Source organism: Elephas maximus, chromosome 9 (genome assembly GCF_024166365.1).
Source record: "Elephas maximus indicus isolate mEleMax1 chromosome 9, mEleMax1 primary haplotype, whole genome shotgun sequence".
Lineage (NCBI taxonomy): Eukaryota > Metazoa > Chordata > Mammalia > Proboscidea > Elephantidae > Elephas > Elephas maximus.
In genome coordinates this window covers 20,951,877-20,969,453 of record NC_064827.1, presented here as the reverse complement: position 1 = coordinate 20,969,453, position 17,577 = coordinate 20,951,877, and the positions used below count along the sequence as shown (strand labels likewise).

Here is a 17,577-nt window from a genome sequence, read left to right as displayed (position 1 = left end):
GATTTTTGTATGTTTATTTTATAACCTGAGACTCTGCCAAACTCTTCTATTAGTTTCAGTAGTTTTCTGGAGGATTCCTTAGGGTTTTCTGTGTATATAATCATGTCATCTGCAAATAGTGATAACTTTACTTCTTCCTTGCCAATCCGGATACCTTTAATTTCTTTGTCTAGCCTAATTGCCCTGGCTAAGACTTCCAACACGATGTTGAATAAGAGCGGTGATAAAGGGCATCCTTGTCTGGTTCCCATTCTCAAGGGAAATGCTTTCAGGTTCTCTCCATTTAGAGTGATATTGGCTGTTGGCTTTGCATAGATGCCCTTTATTATGTTGAGGAATTTTCCTTCAATTCCTATTTTGGTAAGAGTTTTTATCATGAATGGGTGTTGGACTTTGTCAAATGCCTTTTCTGCATCAATTGATAAGATCATGTGGTTTTTGTCTTTTGTTTTATTTATGTGATGGATTACATTAATGGTTTTTCTGATATTAAACCAGCCTTGCATACCTGGTATAAAGCCCACTTGATCAGGGTGAATTATTTTTTTGATGTGTTGTTGGATTCTATTGGCTAGAATTTTGTTGAGGATTTTTGCATCAATGTTCATGAGGGATATAGGTCTATAATTTTCTTTTTTTGTAATGTCTTTACCTGGTTTTGGTATCAGGGAGATGGTGGCTTCATAGAAAGAGTTGGGTAGTATTCCGTCCTTTTCTATGCTTTGAAATACCTTCAGTAGTAGTGGTGTTAACTCTTCTCTGAAAGTTTGGTAGAACTCTGCAGTGAAGCCGCCCGGGCCAGGGCTTTTTTTTGTTGGGAGTTTTTTGATTACCGTTTCAATCTCTTTTTTTGTTATGGGTCTATTTAGTTGTTCTACTTCTGAATGTGTTAGTTCAGGTAGGTAGTGTTTTTCCAGGAATTCATCCATTTCTTCTAGGTTTTCAAATTTGTTAGAGTACAATTTTTCATAATAATCTGAAATGATTCTTTTAATTTCATTTGGTTCTGTTGTGATGTGGTCCTTCTCATTTCTTATTCGGGTTATTTGTTTCCTTTCCTGTATTTCTTTAGTCAGTCTAGCCAATGGTTTATCAATTTTGTTAATTTTTTCAAAGAACCAGCTTTTGGCTTTGTTAATTCTTTCAATTGTTTTTCTGTTCTCTAATTCATTTAGTTCAGCTCTAATTTTTATTATTTGTTTTCTTCTGGTGCCTGATGGAATCTTTTGTTGCTCACTTTCTATTTGTTCAAGTTGTAGGGACAGTTCTCTGATTTTGGCTCTTTCTTCTTTTTGTATGTGTGCATTTATTGATATAAATTGGCCTCTGAGCACTGCTTTTGCTGTGTCCCAGAGGTTTTGATAGGAAGTATTTTCATTCTCGTTGCTTTCTATGAATTTCCTTATTCCCTCCTTGATGTCTTCTATAACCCAGTCTTTTTTCAGGAGGGTATTGTTCATTTTCCAAGTATTTGATTTCTTTTCCCTAGTTTTTCTGTTATTGATCTCTAGTTTTATTGCCTTGTGGTCTGAGAAGATGCTTTGTAATATTTCGATGTTTTGGACTCTGCAAAGGTTTGTTTTATGACCTAATATGTGGTCTATTCTAGAGAATGTTCCATGTGTGCTAGAAAAAAAAAGTATATTTTGCAGCAGTTGGGTGGAGAGTTCTGTATAAGTCAATGAGGTCAAGTTGGTTGATTGTTGTAATTAGATCTTCCGTGTCTCTGTTGAGCTTCTTACTGGATGTCCTGTCCTTCTCCGAAAGGGGTGTGTTGAAGTCTCCTACTATAATTGTGGAGGTATCTATCTTGCTTTTCAATTCTGTTAAAATTTGATTTATGTATCTTGCAGCCCTGTCATTGGGTGCATAAATATTTAATATGGTTATGTCTTCCTGATCAATTGTCCCTTTTATCATTATGTAGTGTCCTTCTTTATCCTTTGTGGTGGATTTAAGTCTAAAGTCTATTTTGTCAGAAGTTAATATTGCTACTCCTCTTCTTTTTTGCTTATTGTTTGCTTGATATACTTTTTTCCATCCTTTGAGTTTTAGTTTGTTTGTGTCTCTAAGTCTAAGGTGTGTCTCTTGTAGGCAGCATATAGATGGATCGTGTTTCTTTATCCAGTCTGTGACTCTCTGTCTCTTTATTGGTGCATTTAGTCCATTTACATTCAGGGTAATTATAGATAAATAAGTTTTTAGTGCTGTCACTTTGATGCCTTTTTATGTGTGTCGTTGACAATTTCATTTTTCCACATACTTTTTTGTGCTGAGGCGTTTTTCTTAGTAAATTGTGAGATCCTCATTTTCATAGTGCTTGACTTTATGTTAGTTGCGTCGTTACGTTTTTCTTGGTTTTTATCTTGAGTTATAGAATTGTTATACCTTTTTGTGGTTACCTTATTATTTACCCCTATTTTTCTAAGTAAAAACCTAACTTGTATTGTTCTATATCACCTTGTATCACTCTCCATATGGCAGTTCATTGCCTCCTGTATTTAGTCCCTCTTTTTGATTATTGTGATCTTTTACCTATTGACTTCCATGATTCCCTGTTATGTGTATTTTTTTTTTAATTAATCTTTATTTGTTTGTTTTTGTGATTTCCCTATTTGAGTTGATATCAGGACGTTCTGTTTTGTGACCTTGTGTTGTGCTGATATCTGATATTATTGGTTCTCTGACTGAACAATATCCTTTAGTATTTCTTGTAGCTTTGGTTTGGTTTTTGCAAATTCTCTAAACTTGTGTTTGTCTGTAAATATCTTAATTTCGCCTTCATATTTCAGAGAGAGTTTTGCTGGATATATGATCCTTGGCTGGCAGTTTTTCTCCTTCAGTGTTCTGTATATGTCGTCCCATTCCCTTCTTGCCTGCATGGTTTCTGCTGAGTAGTCAGAACATATTCTTATTGATTCTCCCTTGAAGGAAACCTTTCTTTTCTCCCTGGCTGCTTTTAAAATTTTCTGTTTATCTTTGGTTTTGGTGAGTTTGATGATAATATGTCTTGGTGTTTTTCTTTTTGGATCAATCTTAAATGGGGTTCGATGAGCATCTTGGATAGATATCCTTTCGTCTTTCATGATGTCAGGGAAGTTTTGTGTCAGGAGTTCTTCAACTATTTTCTCTGTGTTTTCTGTCCCCCCTCCCTGTTCTGGGACTCCAATCACCCGCAGGTTATCCTTCTTGATAGAGTCTCACATAATTCTTAGGGTTTCTTCATTTTTTTTAATTCTTTTATCTGATTTTTTTTCAGCTATGTTGGTGTTGATTCCCTGGTCCTCCAGATGTCCCAGTCTGCATTCTAATTGCTCGAGTCTGCTCCTCTGACTTCCTAGTGCATTGTCTAATTCTGTTATTTTATTGTTAATCTTTTGGATTTCTACATGCTGTCTCTCTATGGATTCTTGCAACTTATTAATTTTTCCACTATGTTCTTGAATAATCTTTTTGAGTTCTTCAACAGTTTTATCGGTGTGTTCCTTGGCTTTTTCTGCAGTTATCCTAATTTCATTTGTGATATCATTAAGCATTCTGTAAATTAGTTTTTTATATTCTGTGTCTGATAATTCCAAGACTGTATCTTCATTTGGGAAAGATTTTGATTCTTTTGTTTGGGGGGTTGGAGAAGCTGTCATGGTCTGCTTCTTTAAGTGGTTTGATATGGATTGTTGTCTCCGAGCCATCACTGGGAAACTAGTTTTTCCAGAAAATCCACTAAAAAAAAATGCAGTCAGATCCCTATCAGAGTTCTCCCTCTGGCTCAGGCTATTCAGATGTTAATGAAGCCGCCTGGGGAGGGTGGGGGAGGGATCAGAGAGATAGGAGAGTAGCACCTCAGAATATAGCCAGAGTTGCTTGTCTTGCTTGGAATGACTATTTATATCTGAGATTCCCGCAGGCGCGTCGCCTATGTGTGCTGGCTGTGTGGAGATTGCCCCCGGGGGGTCTGGCCCGCTGGAGTCATGGTCAGATTCTCCGCTTCCAGCCCCACGCCCAGCGTCAAGGCTCCCCTACTGGGACGGTGCACTCTCGACTCCAAAATCAGTCGTTGCCTCCCGGGGAATTCTCGTCCCTCCAGCCGCGTGGCCGTGCCGCCTCCGAGAACCAGTTGGGCCTCCTCCCGGGGTTAGTTCAGATGGGTGGAGCAGCTTCCCGTGCTTGTGCCGTAACCGAGTGTCCCGGCTGGGATGCTGTTCTCCCCGCTCCAATACCAGTCGCTACCTCCCGGGGACTCCTCCTACCGGCTGCGTCCCACGCCGCCCGCGCGACCCGGCTGGTCCCCTTCCCGGGGTTAGTTCAGGGGGGTGGAGCAACTCTCCGTGTTTATGCCATACCTGCGTCCAGTCCAAATCCCTGCGGGACGGTTCCCCGGCTCGGACGCTGCTCTTTCTGCTCCAAGACCAGTCACTGCCTCCCAGGGACTTCTCCTACCGGCTGCGTCCCACGCCGCCCGTGGAACCGGCTGGTCCCCCTCCCGGGGTTAGTTCAGAGGGGTGGAGCAGCTCTCTGTGCTTGTGCCGTACCTGACTGGCACGCTGGCTCCAGGCTCTGGAAACAATCGCTGCTTCCCCGTATTAGTTCGTTTTCCGTCTGTAAATCTGTGTTTGTTGTTCAGGGTTCGTAGATTGTTATGTATGTGATCGATTCACTTGTTTTTCCGTGTCTTTGTTGTAAGAGGGATCCGAGGTAGCGTCTGCCTAGTCCGCCATCTTGGCTCCGCCTCCTCAATATGTACAATTCTTGACACACTATAATCATTGAATAAATGCTAGCTACTATTTTTTTTTTTTAACTTTTGCTAAATGATCTCCAAACATTGTTCATATATTCTGTCCAACTGAGAAGGCAGGGGTTGGACCAGAAGTCTGGTTTTGGGTAGGCATAAATAATAATAATATTCATAACAAAATAACAGAAAGCAATGTTTATTGAGCACCTACTATGTGTGCTAAACACTGTGCTAAGTGCTTTAAATAAATGTCAACCGATCCTCACAACTTGTGCAAAGCAGTTTAAGGTACTTGCAAAGATCACATTGGTCACAAAGAGGTGCTAAAATTTTATTAGACATCTGTATAATACTTATTCAGTAAGACTCATAAGTTATGCCCTTGGTGTAGTCACTCTCATGTATGTTACCTTTCAAATAAGCTTCTCCACAAACTCTGGAGAATCCATGATGACCTTTCCTTATCCTGTTTAATGGACATAAGGTCCTATTATGTGGTTCCTGTTTCACTGCTTAATATCTAGGCTACAAGTAATTCATGTAGGCGATTTATAGCTCTGTGTTTTACTTAAAAGCACAGACATTCTTTAGACCATTCTGACAAATGGCAGGGAGAAGATTTTAACTATATGATAGAAAAAAAAAATAGAATAGAAAATTCACAGAAAACTCAAAATGGCTATGAATTGCCACACTTTAAGGGTATAATCTCAAAACTACATGACTCCTTTGTTTAAGGGAGAACACTACCCTACATCAAGCATAGAAAAGTTTTTTTGGCCTATAGAGAAGCTGCGTGTGTGTGTGTGTGTGTGTGTGTGTGTGTATGTGTATGTTACTTAATTTGAATAACTTTAGGCAAAACATATACTGTCTAGCCCATAGAGTTTATTACTCCCTTCTCCATTTGACATGCAGCTATATGGAGTAACTGACACCTCCATATTACCTTGTTGGCCTTTTTAAGGTGTTGAGTTTGTAAGTCCCGCATTTAATCATTGAACGGCTATGGCTGTGGAACTGAATATTTTCTGCATTCTCATGGGAGACTTCAAATTTAAGACTACTTGACTATTTGCTTGTACATCCTTCTCTCCAATTCGAAGCAGAATGTGAGGCAGCTTTATGGGATATTGAATTTTTTCATCTTGTGAGGCTTGTGACCTTGATTCGTTTAGATACGAAAGGGGAATCTGAGACACACTGTTGAGACGGAGAATCTGAAAGGCCATCCCACTTCCTGTCTGGATCAACAGTTTCAAGGAACTTGATGGCATGTGTCTGACTCAGGGATATAGACGTGAGTGTGTAATAGTGTGTGCACATATAAATGCTGACAAATTATTTTGGCAACAAACATCTTCCAATTACATGTACAGTTACTGGAACTGTTTTCTAACACTAAAAATGTTCGTATCTACTTCCCTATTTGTTCTTTTGATGATTTAAACTGCTAATATTAAAAAAAAAAATCAAGATTGGACAAATCAGATAAAATAGATCAATATTTTATTAAGAGGATAGAAAGATATTCACTAGAAGCCAACAACTGCACTGTAACATGAAGCTTTCCATTAAAGTCTGTTGTATCTTCCCATTGAGAGTAGTTCTACAGACAAGAACTCTAACAGAGTTTTCTAAAGAGAACAGGCGATAGGAAGGTGTCTCACATTGACATACAGAGCAGACAATTCTATGGCACCCACCAAGATAAACATAAATAACATAAGAGAAAAAAGAATTTCTGATTTTAAATTTCACAATCCTGAGCTCCATGGCTGTCAGAGCTAAGCATTTTGCCTAAATCACTCATCCCATTGCATGTCAACATAACGTGAATCCTTCACTTTGTGTGCCTTTTTTTCTTCAGTTTATTTGTTTACTTATTTATTTATTGTTATTTATTTACTTGTTAATTTATTCAAGAAATATTTATCTTTTGACTACTATATTCTAGGCACTAGGAGAGAGGTAAAAATATACAGACCCACTTTGTGGCAGATACTGGCAAGGCCGGGCCCAGGGTGCTCAGACATTATTATAGCGTGCTCTGTGTGACACTCACCTGCTAGTACGGTTCTGTGGTGAGGACAAATGGTGCCAGAACTGTGGACAGCCCTGCTACCGTCTCCAAGCAGGCTGGAAGTGATGAAAAATTAACACCTTTTGGGAGCAACCCTCACCAATGACTTTGAGTCAGAATGTAAATACCCTAGTTCCCTTTTCTTTTTGTTGGGATAAATCTGAGGCATTTATGTTGTGGCATTTCCAAAAATTCCCCCAGGGAATTAGCCTTCAGTTGGTCATTAAAGAAACTGGCTTAATTGTTCTTATTGTCAGTTGCCTTTGAGTCAACTCTGGCTCGCGGTGATTCCATGTACAAGAGAATAAGTGGATCTCCAGGCCTTCCTTATTAGTCTGTCTTAGTCTGGAAGCTCTGCTGAAGCCTGTTCACCTGTGACCCCGTTGGTATTTGAAACACCAGTGACATACCTCCCAGCATCCTATCCACACACAGGCTACCACAGTAGAATAAAGTGACAGGCAGGTGATGGAACTGGCTTAATAGCATACCCTTTACTAGCTCTTATCTGTTCCCTGCTTTGTTTCCCACTTTCCCTACCAGTATAAATTGCACTTCCCCAACAAACTACTCTCACTTGAATCCTTATATCACGTCTGCTCTTGGAAGAATCAAAATATGACAGAGTCCTTGCTCTCATGCATTTTACAGTTTACTACATCATATCTCAAAATACGGTCTTATGCCATTGGCATAGAAATCAACCGTACTGCAGGGAAAAGCATCGTATCCAGACACGCTGCATAAGAATCTCTGGTGGAAAAGGTTGGTAGTCTGGACTTTAAACATGCTTTCTAGGTGATTTATATGTCCCCTCAAGTTTGAAAACTACTGGCTTAATAATTATGTTTGCATTTTGCAAGTCTCTTGGCATTGACTTGAAAAAAATAAGTTGCAATGATCTAAGAGATTTGTTCACCAAGTATTTTATATTTAAGAAATTAAAAAGTATATAAAACCAAATTCATTGCCATCAAATCGATTTCTGACCCTACAGGACAGGGCAGAACTGCCCTATAGGGTTTCCAAAGAGCAACTGGTAGATTCAAACTGCCCACCTTTTGGTTAGCAGCCAAGGTCTTAAACCCTGCACCACCAGAGTTCCAAATGTGTATAAATAAAGTAAAAAAAAATCAAGGAATATATATATTTTAGTATATTTGAAACTCACAGATATCTCTAAACTTCAAATATTTGGGATTATCTACTAGGAAGGGAAACTAAGGCTCAATTTGTATATATTAAGAGAAAGCCATACACAATAAATAATATCAAATAATATTTGTGATTTTGGAGAACAGAGTTATAAGTTGTTTTGGCTGAGAGTATGTTTAGCATCTACTGATTTATTTATACACACTTTCAATCATTCAAAAATATGCACCGAATAGCACAAACAGGTACTTATTTAAGATACAGAAGTAGAGAAGTGAAAAAGCCAGACATGGTTCCTATCTTCAAGCACAGAATATATGAGATCTAGGACCAAAACCCTTTGCCGTCAAGTGGATTCTGACTCATCGTGATCCTAGAATAGAACTGCCTCATAGGGCTTCCAAGGCTGTAATCTTTATGGAAGCAGACTGCCACATTTCTCCCGCTGATGGGTTCAAAGCACTGACCTTTCACTTAGCAGCCAAGCACTTAACCACTGTACCACCAGGGCTCTGAGGTCTAGGACAGAACTACTAAAAAATCAACTTAAACAAAGTTCAGCAATGAAGTTTGCACCCTAAATAGCACATAGAAACAGAATCTATAAGTAGTAATTAATGTTTGGTTTCTCATCCTAAGGGGAAAAAAGTTCACAACTTTCTCTACACCTTTGTCATTCCCCAGGAACTGCTGTGAGTGAGAGGAATATATTTACTCCGTTGCAGAGGAAGTGGCACAGTGTGTGGAAATATGTGAATTTCACCTTGCATATATCTAGAAAATTCACCAGGTAGAGATTACTGATACAGCAGGATTTTTTTTTTTTAATCCCTAGCATAGGTAGCTTGTCAAATGCTATTGTTTCTAATAATTTCAAAATCTGTGCCTCTAATCAATAAGATTTGAAAGTTTATTTATCTCTTAGGAGGGGAAATCCTCATCTATGTTTAACTTTTCAAGAGGTCAGACCTTATCTTAGCTATCTAGTGAAATACCACAAGTGGATGGCTTTAACAAAGAGATAATTTATTCTCTCACAGTCTAGTAAGCTAGAAGTCCAAATTCAAGACGTCAGCTCCAGGGGAAGTCTTTCTGTCTGTCAGCTCTGGGGGCAGGTCCTTGTCATCAATCTTCCCCTGGACTAGGAACTTCTCAGCGCAGGGACCCTGGGTCCAAAGGATGTGCTAATCTCCTGGCTCTTGTTTCTCAGTGGCTTGAGATCTCCCTGTCCTTCTGTTTGCTTCTCTCTTTTATATCTAAAAAGAGGTTGGTTCAAGACACAATCTAATCTTACAGATTGAGTCCTGCCTCATTAATATAACTGCCACTAATCCCACCTCATTAACATAATAGAGATAGGATTTACAATACCTAGAAAAATCACATCAGATGACAAAACGGTGAATGATCACACATTACTGGGAATCACGGCCTAGCCAAATTGATATATGTATTTTTGGGGGGCACAATTCAATCCATGACACAACTGGATATACCAAATCCATTGCCATCTAGTCAATTCTGGCACATAAGGACCCTATAGATATACTTAAGACAAATATTCTACCAAATATATAGGAACCACAGTTTTATTCTAGGTTCAGACAGAGCAATGCACTCCTGTTAATCTTCTATTTAGTTATATTGAAATGCCTGGATCTGAAATTTCATTTCTGGGAAACATTTTCTAAGAAATTGTTGTCATTTGATAGTACTACCTTAAATAAAACATAAAAGGAGTAATGTTTTGTACAACGACTACACATTTAACAGCCCATTTTAATAGGCTTGAATGCTTATCTGAAATGCTGTCATAATCATGTCTTCTTGAATAACCTAAATGTTTTCCCTCTAAATCATATGCTCATGCGAGTTTTCCATTAACAATTAATCTTCTTCTTCCCTCCCCACCCCAGGATATCTTGGCTTTATATCTCTCTTCTAACAGTTGGTTCTGTCAGTTTGATTATTATTTTTCTCCACTTGTTCCGCTCATATATTTTAATTTTTTCCTGCTACCTCTGTTATATTGCCCTTTTTTATGAAATTAATATGTATGTTTTCAGAATTATTCCCTGTCCTGTGATCCTTTTGTATAAGCAACGTCATTTGTCAATACTTGAAATGATGATATATTCTACTAGGTACCAAGTAAAATGACACAGACTATGTCAAAAAAACCGCCTGCCATTGAAGTTGTAGATGAGCAAAAGATTTTGACAGTCTTAATATTTTCTGCATTACTAGCTCTTCATCTCAGAACATTGTGAAAACTGTGTGAAAAATGATTTTATCAGGGACATCTATCAGCCACCTCTGTTATATGCCATATATAATACACATACTATATGAAAATGTGCTATTGAAAGAAGGGAAGAATTGTCTTTATCTTCAGAGTTTTACAGAGGCTAGAATGACACAGAAATCAGAAGCCCAGGAGAATTTTAGAAGGAAGGAAATTCAAATTGTGATCAGGGAAAGCAGACATACTAAAATTATATTAATAAATTCTAGGCCTTGTGAGGGCAAGAAAAAAACAAAGAATTTTAAAGTATTTAAAGGGAAGTTGTCCATGTAAAATAATTCATTGATATGAAGGTCCCTGGGTGGTGTGAAAGGTTTGCGTTCGGCTGCTAAACTAAATGATTGGTGGTTCAAACCCACCTAGCAGTACCAAAGAAGGAAGTCTTGGTGATCTGCTTCTGCAAAGATTACAGTCAAGAAAGCCCTGTGGAGCAATTCTACTCTGTAAGACACCGCGCTGGGTCATCATGAGTCCAGATTTGAATACTAATGTATTCAAAAACTCAGCTGTGTTATGCGTGAGGGTGACCTTCAAACTGAAGAACATGAGTGAGTCTTGTGCATAAGTTAACTGAAAACCAAACCTGTTGCCATCGACTCGATTCCAACTCCTGGCGACCCTATACAACAGAGCTGAACTGCCCCATAGAATTTCCAAGAAGTGCCTGGCAGATTTGAACTGCCAACCCTTTGGTTAACAGCCGTAGCACTTAACCACTATGCCACCAGGATTTCCATACAGAAAGTTAGGATTAAGTAATTTATGCATGCCATTATTGTTTGTTTGTTTTATCTTGGACCCATGTGGATGAGATAGAGCCTTGCTAGCAAGAAACTTTGCATACCTGCTGTCTTAGGCTATCTACTGCTGCTATAATAGAAATACCACAAATGGATGGCTCTAACAAACAGAGGTTTACTCTCTCACAGTTGAGGAGGCCAGAAGTCCAAATTCAGGGTGCCAGCTCCAGAGGCAGGCTTTCTCTCTCTCTGCGGACTCTGGAGGACCTTGATTCTCTTTTATAACTCAAAAGAGATTGACATCACATGAGACTATGCGCGCAGCTCCTGTCTGGAGGAGGGATGAGAAGGCAAAGGGGGACAGAAGCTGACTGAATGGACACAAAAATAGAGGATGGAAAGAAGGAGTGTGCTGTCTCATTAGGGGGAGAGCAACGAGGAGTATATAAAACCAAAAATCAAACCTAGTGCCATCGAGTCGATTCCGACTTATAGCAAACCTATAGGACAGAGTAGAACTGCCCCATAGTGTTTCCAAGGAGCGCCTGGAGGATTCAAACTGCCGACCCTTTGGTTAGTAGGCATAGCACTAAACCACTACACCACCAGGGTTTCCAGGAGTATATATAGCAAGGTGTACATAAATTTTTGTATGGAAAACTGACTTGATCTGTAAACTTTCACTTAAAGCACAAAAAAAAATTAAAAAAAAAAAAAAAAAAGAGATTGACTTAAAATACAACCTAATCTTGTAGGTTGAATTCTGCCTCATTAACATAACTGCCTCTAATCCCACTTCATTAACATCATAGAGGTAGGATTTACAATTCAGAGGAAAATCACATCAGATGACAAAATGGTGGACAACCACACAATACTGGGAATCATGGCCTAGCCAAATTGACACACATTTTGGGGGGACACAATTCAATCCATAACATTACACCCTTTGGCTCCAAAACATTCATGTCTTTGCCACTTGTAAAACACATGCAACACTTCATATCTTAGCAAAAGTCTCACATCAACTTCAAGTCCAAAATCCAAAAATTGCTCTTCATCTGTGAAATCTTGAATATGTGTTATCTGCTTCCAAAGTACAATGAAGGAACGGGCACAAGCTAGACATTTCCATTAAAAATGGGAGAAAATGGAGGGAAAGAAGGGATAGCAGGCACCAAGCACATCACCAGAATAGTTACATCAGCCTTCAAGGCTTGAAAATAATCCTCAGTTCTCTGAGACCATTTATACAATGGGGCTTTCCCAGACTCTACAATACCTGATAACACCTGCTTTTTTCAGTTTTTACATTATTTTTATATTTCCAGCCTAATTAACATATTTATAGACAGATCTAGCTTTTTCATATGCAATAGAAGAGGAAGGGATGAAAGCAATCTTTGATAAATATTAAAAGGACATTTGGAGGGAATGGATCAGAATGATGCTGACAGTGGTATATTAAGAACTAGGGAAACACAGAATATGAAGTGAAAAGTATTAGGTCCATATAGTCCACAGCCCTCTCCTCATAAGAATATTCCACTTCCAGTGGTAATGTAGACGTTCTGGGTTTTATTTTACGAATGAAGAACGACTTCCGCTAAACTTGGTGGATCAAACATATATTACCTCTACTCTTTCCCTAAACCTCACATAAAGTTTATACATCCATACAGTAACAAAATGGAAATTGTGGACAAGGGAAAGCAAATGAACACATGATAACTAATGTGCAACGAGACAAATGTACGTTCAAATCTAGCAGTGAAGAGAGCCCAGCAAGAAGTATATTTGACTCACAGACCACAGCAATTGGAGGTGCCATTGAAAGTAAGCTGCCTGTGGGCCTGATGAAAAGGATTGTCTGGAAATCTGCATAAGCATCTATCACCTGTACTAAACTGAAGGTTAGTTGTATGAAGAGGCTGAGCCAGACATGGCTCTGGACATGGGATACAAGGCAGAAATGAGGGTGGAGATAATACATGGAAAGCAAGGGATTTGTGAAAGACAATATGGCAAATAGTAAAATGGCTTTTCCCACTCAGCTCTGATAACACTGGCCACTGAGCTTTAGCCTCTAAGCATGGTATGAACGAAGCCCTCTCTAGGGCTATTGAGAGAGTTACAGGGGAGGTTTCCCCAGGAATAGCCTGACCTGATCACTGTACAGATAATTTCAGCAGTCAACATATATAAAAATTAGGAAAAATACTGTATTTGTGAATCAAGAAGAAGGAACAGGAAAAAATAAAAAATTCCTGAAAATGAAAACATGATAGGAAAAATTAAAGCGTCAATAGAAATACTGAAAAATAAAGTTGACAAAACCTCCCAGAACAGAAATCAAAAATATATGATAAAAGAAGAAAAATTAGGTGACCCAGACAGAGTATCTAAAATCCAACAGGAAATCCAGAAAGGGATAACAACAGTGAAAACAGAAAATTCTATCAGTGGCATTGGAAGTTATACTTTTGTTTCAAGTCTAATCCTCACAGTTGGTGACAGACTATGTTGAGTGGTTGTGCAGTGTAAAGATTCAAACATGGATCTAGAGCCTGAATGCAGGGTTCAAATGCTGGTGCAGCAACCTTCTACATGATGTAGGGCAAGTTACTTAAATTTCTCTTTTCCCAGGAAATAGTGATAAACTGATGTTACTGAGCTGTAGCAAGGACTAACTAAACAAGTTAACAAATATAAAATGCATACAGCAGTGTCCGGCATCTACAAAATTCTCTGTATGCACTAGCTACTATTATTATCCACCACCTGTCTATTAGTTTGTCATACTGAGGTGGCTTGTGTGATTCTATGATACTGGAAGCTATGCCACCAATATTTCAAATCAGGGTGGTCATCCGTGGTAGACAGGTTTTACCAGAACTTCCAGACTAAGATAGGCTAGGAACAAAGACTTGGTGATCTTCTTCTGAAAATTAGGTAATGAAAACCTTACAGAACACTGTCCAACTCAATTGCTCTGGACGCATCATCTGGAGGGATCAATCGCTAGGAGAAGATTCATGAACGGTGAAGCAGAGAGCCAGTGAGGGTGGCAAGGGAGGCCCTTGGTAAGACTGATTGCACAATAACCGCAAGGATGGAATCCAACATGCTGGAGATCATCAGGATGATGCAGGGCCAGGCAACCTTTGATTCTGTTGTACATGAGATTGCTATGAGTCAGAGTCCAGTGGATGGTATCTCTCTATCTAATCTATCTATCTGTCCATCTGTTCATCTATCCATCTGTCATCTATCAATCTCTATCACCTATCTAAATATCTATCCATCTATGTATCTATATATCTATCTACTATTATTATATTCACAGATATATAAAAACCAAAAAAAAAAAAAAAAAACCTGCTGCTGTCGAGTTGATTCTGACTCATAGCAACCCTATAGGACAGAGTAGAACTGCCCCATAGCATTTCCAAGGAATGCCTGGTGGATTGAAACTGCCGACCTTTTGGTTAGCAGCCATAGCTCTTAACCACTATGCCACCAGGGTTTCCCACTGACATACAAGACTTCAAAAATTTACTTTCCTCCAAATCATTTTTATTGAGCTCCTATAAGATATGGTCTGTCTATAAACAGGAGAGTCATAAATCAAGTATAGGCATAAATAGAAATCAGGAAACAAAGGACTCAATACGGGAAGGAGTTGATGGCAATCCCCAGGATAATGCTGAATACAGATCACAAGGTGACAATATAAGAGTTACCCCACAGGATTAAAGAACAAAGAGTCCAGACTGGAGAAGAGAAGAGCGCTTCAAACAGCATGTATACAAGAAAAAAAAATTACACCAAGAATTATATGAACATGATACGTGTTTGAGCATAATGAAATTATAGTTTCACCTCTGGAGAAGAGTTGAAGGATCAGTTAAAGACAAGAAACATTTAACCAATCTTGGTTTTAAGCAAAATATATCACTCAAATAATGAATACAATGTATGTAATCATAACAACATTGGCATTACATATTATTCTAGTAAAACTACTTGAGTAATTGTATTGGGAGCCCTGTGTGTGTGTACATTTGGCATGGTGGAAGTGGTGTGGTGGGCAGGAAGAAAAGAACATACCCTTTTTTCATAGCAGAAATTCAGTGAATAATATGGAAACTGAAAAATTAAGATATGGATTATAAATATCTATTGATAAATGTGGATATAAATTCCAGCAAGATAGCTAAAATTGATAGTATTGCCAGTAGGTATCAGGAATTAGGGATGTGATGTTTTGGGGCTAAGATGCTGTTACATTTAGTTATAATCCTTGTTGAGTTATTTGATATTTTAGATTTTGAACTGGTAAAAGTTTTAGCTTAAAACTATAGGGCTACAGTTACGGATAATTTGTGCTAATTCGAAAAGGACAATTCCTCTGCAGTGAGGGCCAGAATCCGACTCAAAGGCAGGGGTTTCCCCTCAGGGAGCCCTGGTAGAGCAGTGGTTAAGCACTCAGCTGCTAATCAAAAGGTCACGAATCCAACCCACCAGCTGCTCATGGGAGAAAGATGTGGCACTCTGCTTCTGTAGAGAGTGCAGGCTTGGAAGCCCTACGGGGTAGTTCTGCTCTGTCCTATAGGATCGCTGGGAGATGGAATCGACTCTAAGACAAAGGGTTTGCTTTTGGCTTATTTAACCCCCTCAGTCAGGGATCCTTAATCTAAAGGAAAAGCTGAACCACCGTACATGGCATTTCTGTATCAAAACAGTGGAACACCAAGTAGCTGTTAAAATTTGGACGTAATGGTGTGGAAAAATGTTCACTATATATTAAATCTTGGTGAGAATGAACTATAAAAGAGTATTTTTTTTCCGTGGGTGGTGCGAACCGTTAACAGGCTGGGCCGCTTACCTACGGAAAGTTTGGAAGTCTGTATCCATTCAGAGCCCCCTCAGAAGGAAGGTCAGGTGATCTGCTTCCAAAAAATCAGCCACTGAAAACCCTGTGGAGCACGGTTCTACTCTGACACACATGGGGTCACCAGGAGTTGAAGTCCTCAGTAGGAACCTTTCTTTTTTAATTAAAAAAAAAAAAAAAAAATCCCGTCATGGGATGGTGGCCCACAAGGCTCATCGCACACAAGATGGCGGTGTTGTCCGCAAGCCGGACGAGTTCTGTGGCAGGCAGGGCAGCCTGGGCTTCGTCTCCCTCTGATTCCCGGGCAGTCGGCTGCCAGGAAACACAGAAGCAGCAGCAGCAGCAGCGACCGAGGCTCCGGTTTGTCTCTCTCCTCCACCTCAACCTGAGCAGGGAGAGGCTGGGCGGCCTGCGTGACTGGGTGGGAAAGAGACGCACTCTGCTTATGGAGAATGGGACGTCTCTTCATCAGACCGGTCAGTTTCCTGAAACGCAAAGTTATCATTGTTGGGCTGGATAATGCAGGGAAAACTACCGCCTTTGTCCATTTTCTATGAATTAAGTTGGCCCTGGTGGCACACCTGCCAAGCACTCTGCTGCTAACCGAAAGGTTGGCGTTTGAAACCACCCAACAGCTCCGTGGGAGGAAGACCTGGAGATCTGCTCCTGTAAAGATTATAGCCTAGAAAACCCTATGGGGCAGTTATGTTCTGTCACATGGGGTCGTTATGAGTCGAAATTGACTCCAAGGCACGCAACAACTAAGTTGTATAGACATCCCCTATAATAGGAAGTAATGTAGAAGAGCTAGTGATTAATAGTACACTTTTCCTAATAGCATATGGAGTCCTTGGGTGACACAAATGGCTAAGCCATCGACTATTAGCAGAAAGGTTGGCAGCTCAAACCCACCCAGACAAGCCTGGTGATCTGCTTTCGAAAGGTCACAGCCTTGAAAGCCCTGTGGTGCAGTACCTCTCTGCACACATGAGGTCACCATGAGTCAGAATTGGCTTCATGGCAACTAACTACAATAACAACAAATATGGGATACTGGGGAAACCCTGGTGGAGTAGTGATTAAGTGCTATGGCTGCTAATCAAAGGGTCGTCAGTTCGAATCTGCCAGGTGCTCCTTGGAAATTCTATGCGGCAGTTCTACTCTGTCCTATAGGGTTCCTATGAGTCGGAATCTACTCGACGGCACTGGGTTTGGTTTGGTTTGGATGGGATACTGGTGGCCAAGAATCTCTTAGTACTTACCCGAACCCTTACTCACTTACTATACTAACACTGAGTTTGCAGTATTTGTGTGGGCAGTAAGATAGAGAAAAGATTTCTGTAGCTAGAGAGCTCTATAAAATGTTAGCTCATGAGAACTTAGCAAAAGCTAGATTGGCAACGTTAGTTAAAAAATCAGAGGCTAAAGAATGCATGACTGTGACAGAAATCTACCAGTTTTTGAAACAAACCTCTATGAAAGATCATCAGTGGCATATTCAGGCATGCTGCACTTGTACTGGCGAGGGACTGTGCCAAGGATTTGAATGAATGATGTCACAAATTAGGATTAGATCGTCTCTACTGCCTTCTTCTCATAGATGTTTATAAATGAGGTGTTGAGCTTTACCTGAAAAGCTACAAAAATTAATGGTTTAGATATATT

General features: G+C 39.6%; 1 pseudogene; it reads left to right on the top strand.

Annotated features, from left to right (window-relative positions):
• The first annotated feature begins 16,102 nt into the window (after window positions 1–16,102).
• On the top strand, window positions 16,103–17,522 carry LOC126082385 (ADP-ribosylation factor-like protein 5A; annotated as a pseudogene).
• The last annotated feature ends 55 nt before the right edge of the window (window positions 17,523–17,577 follow it).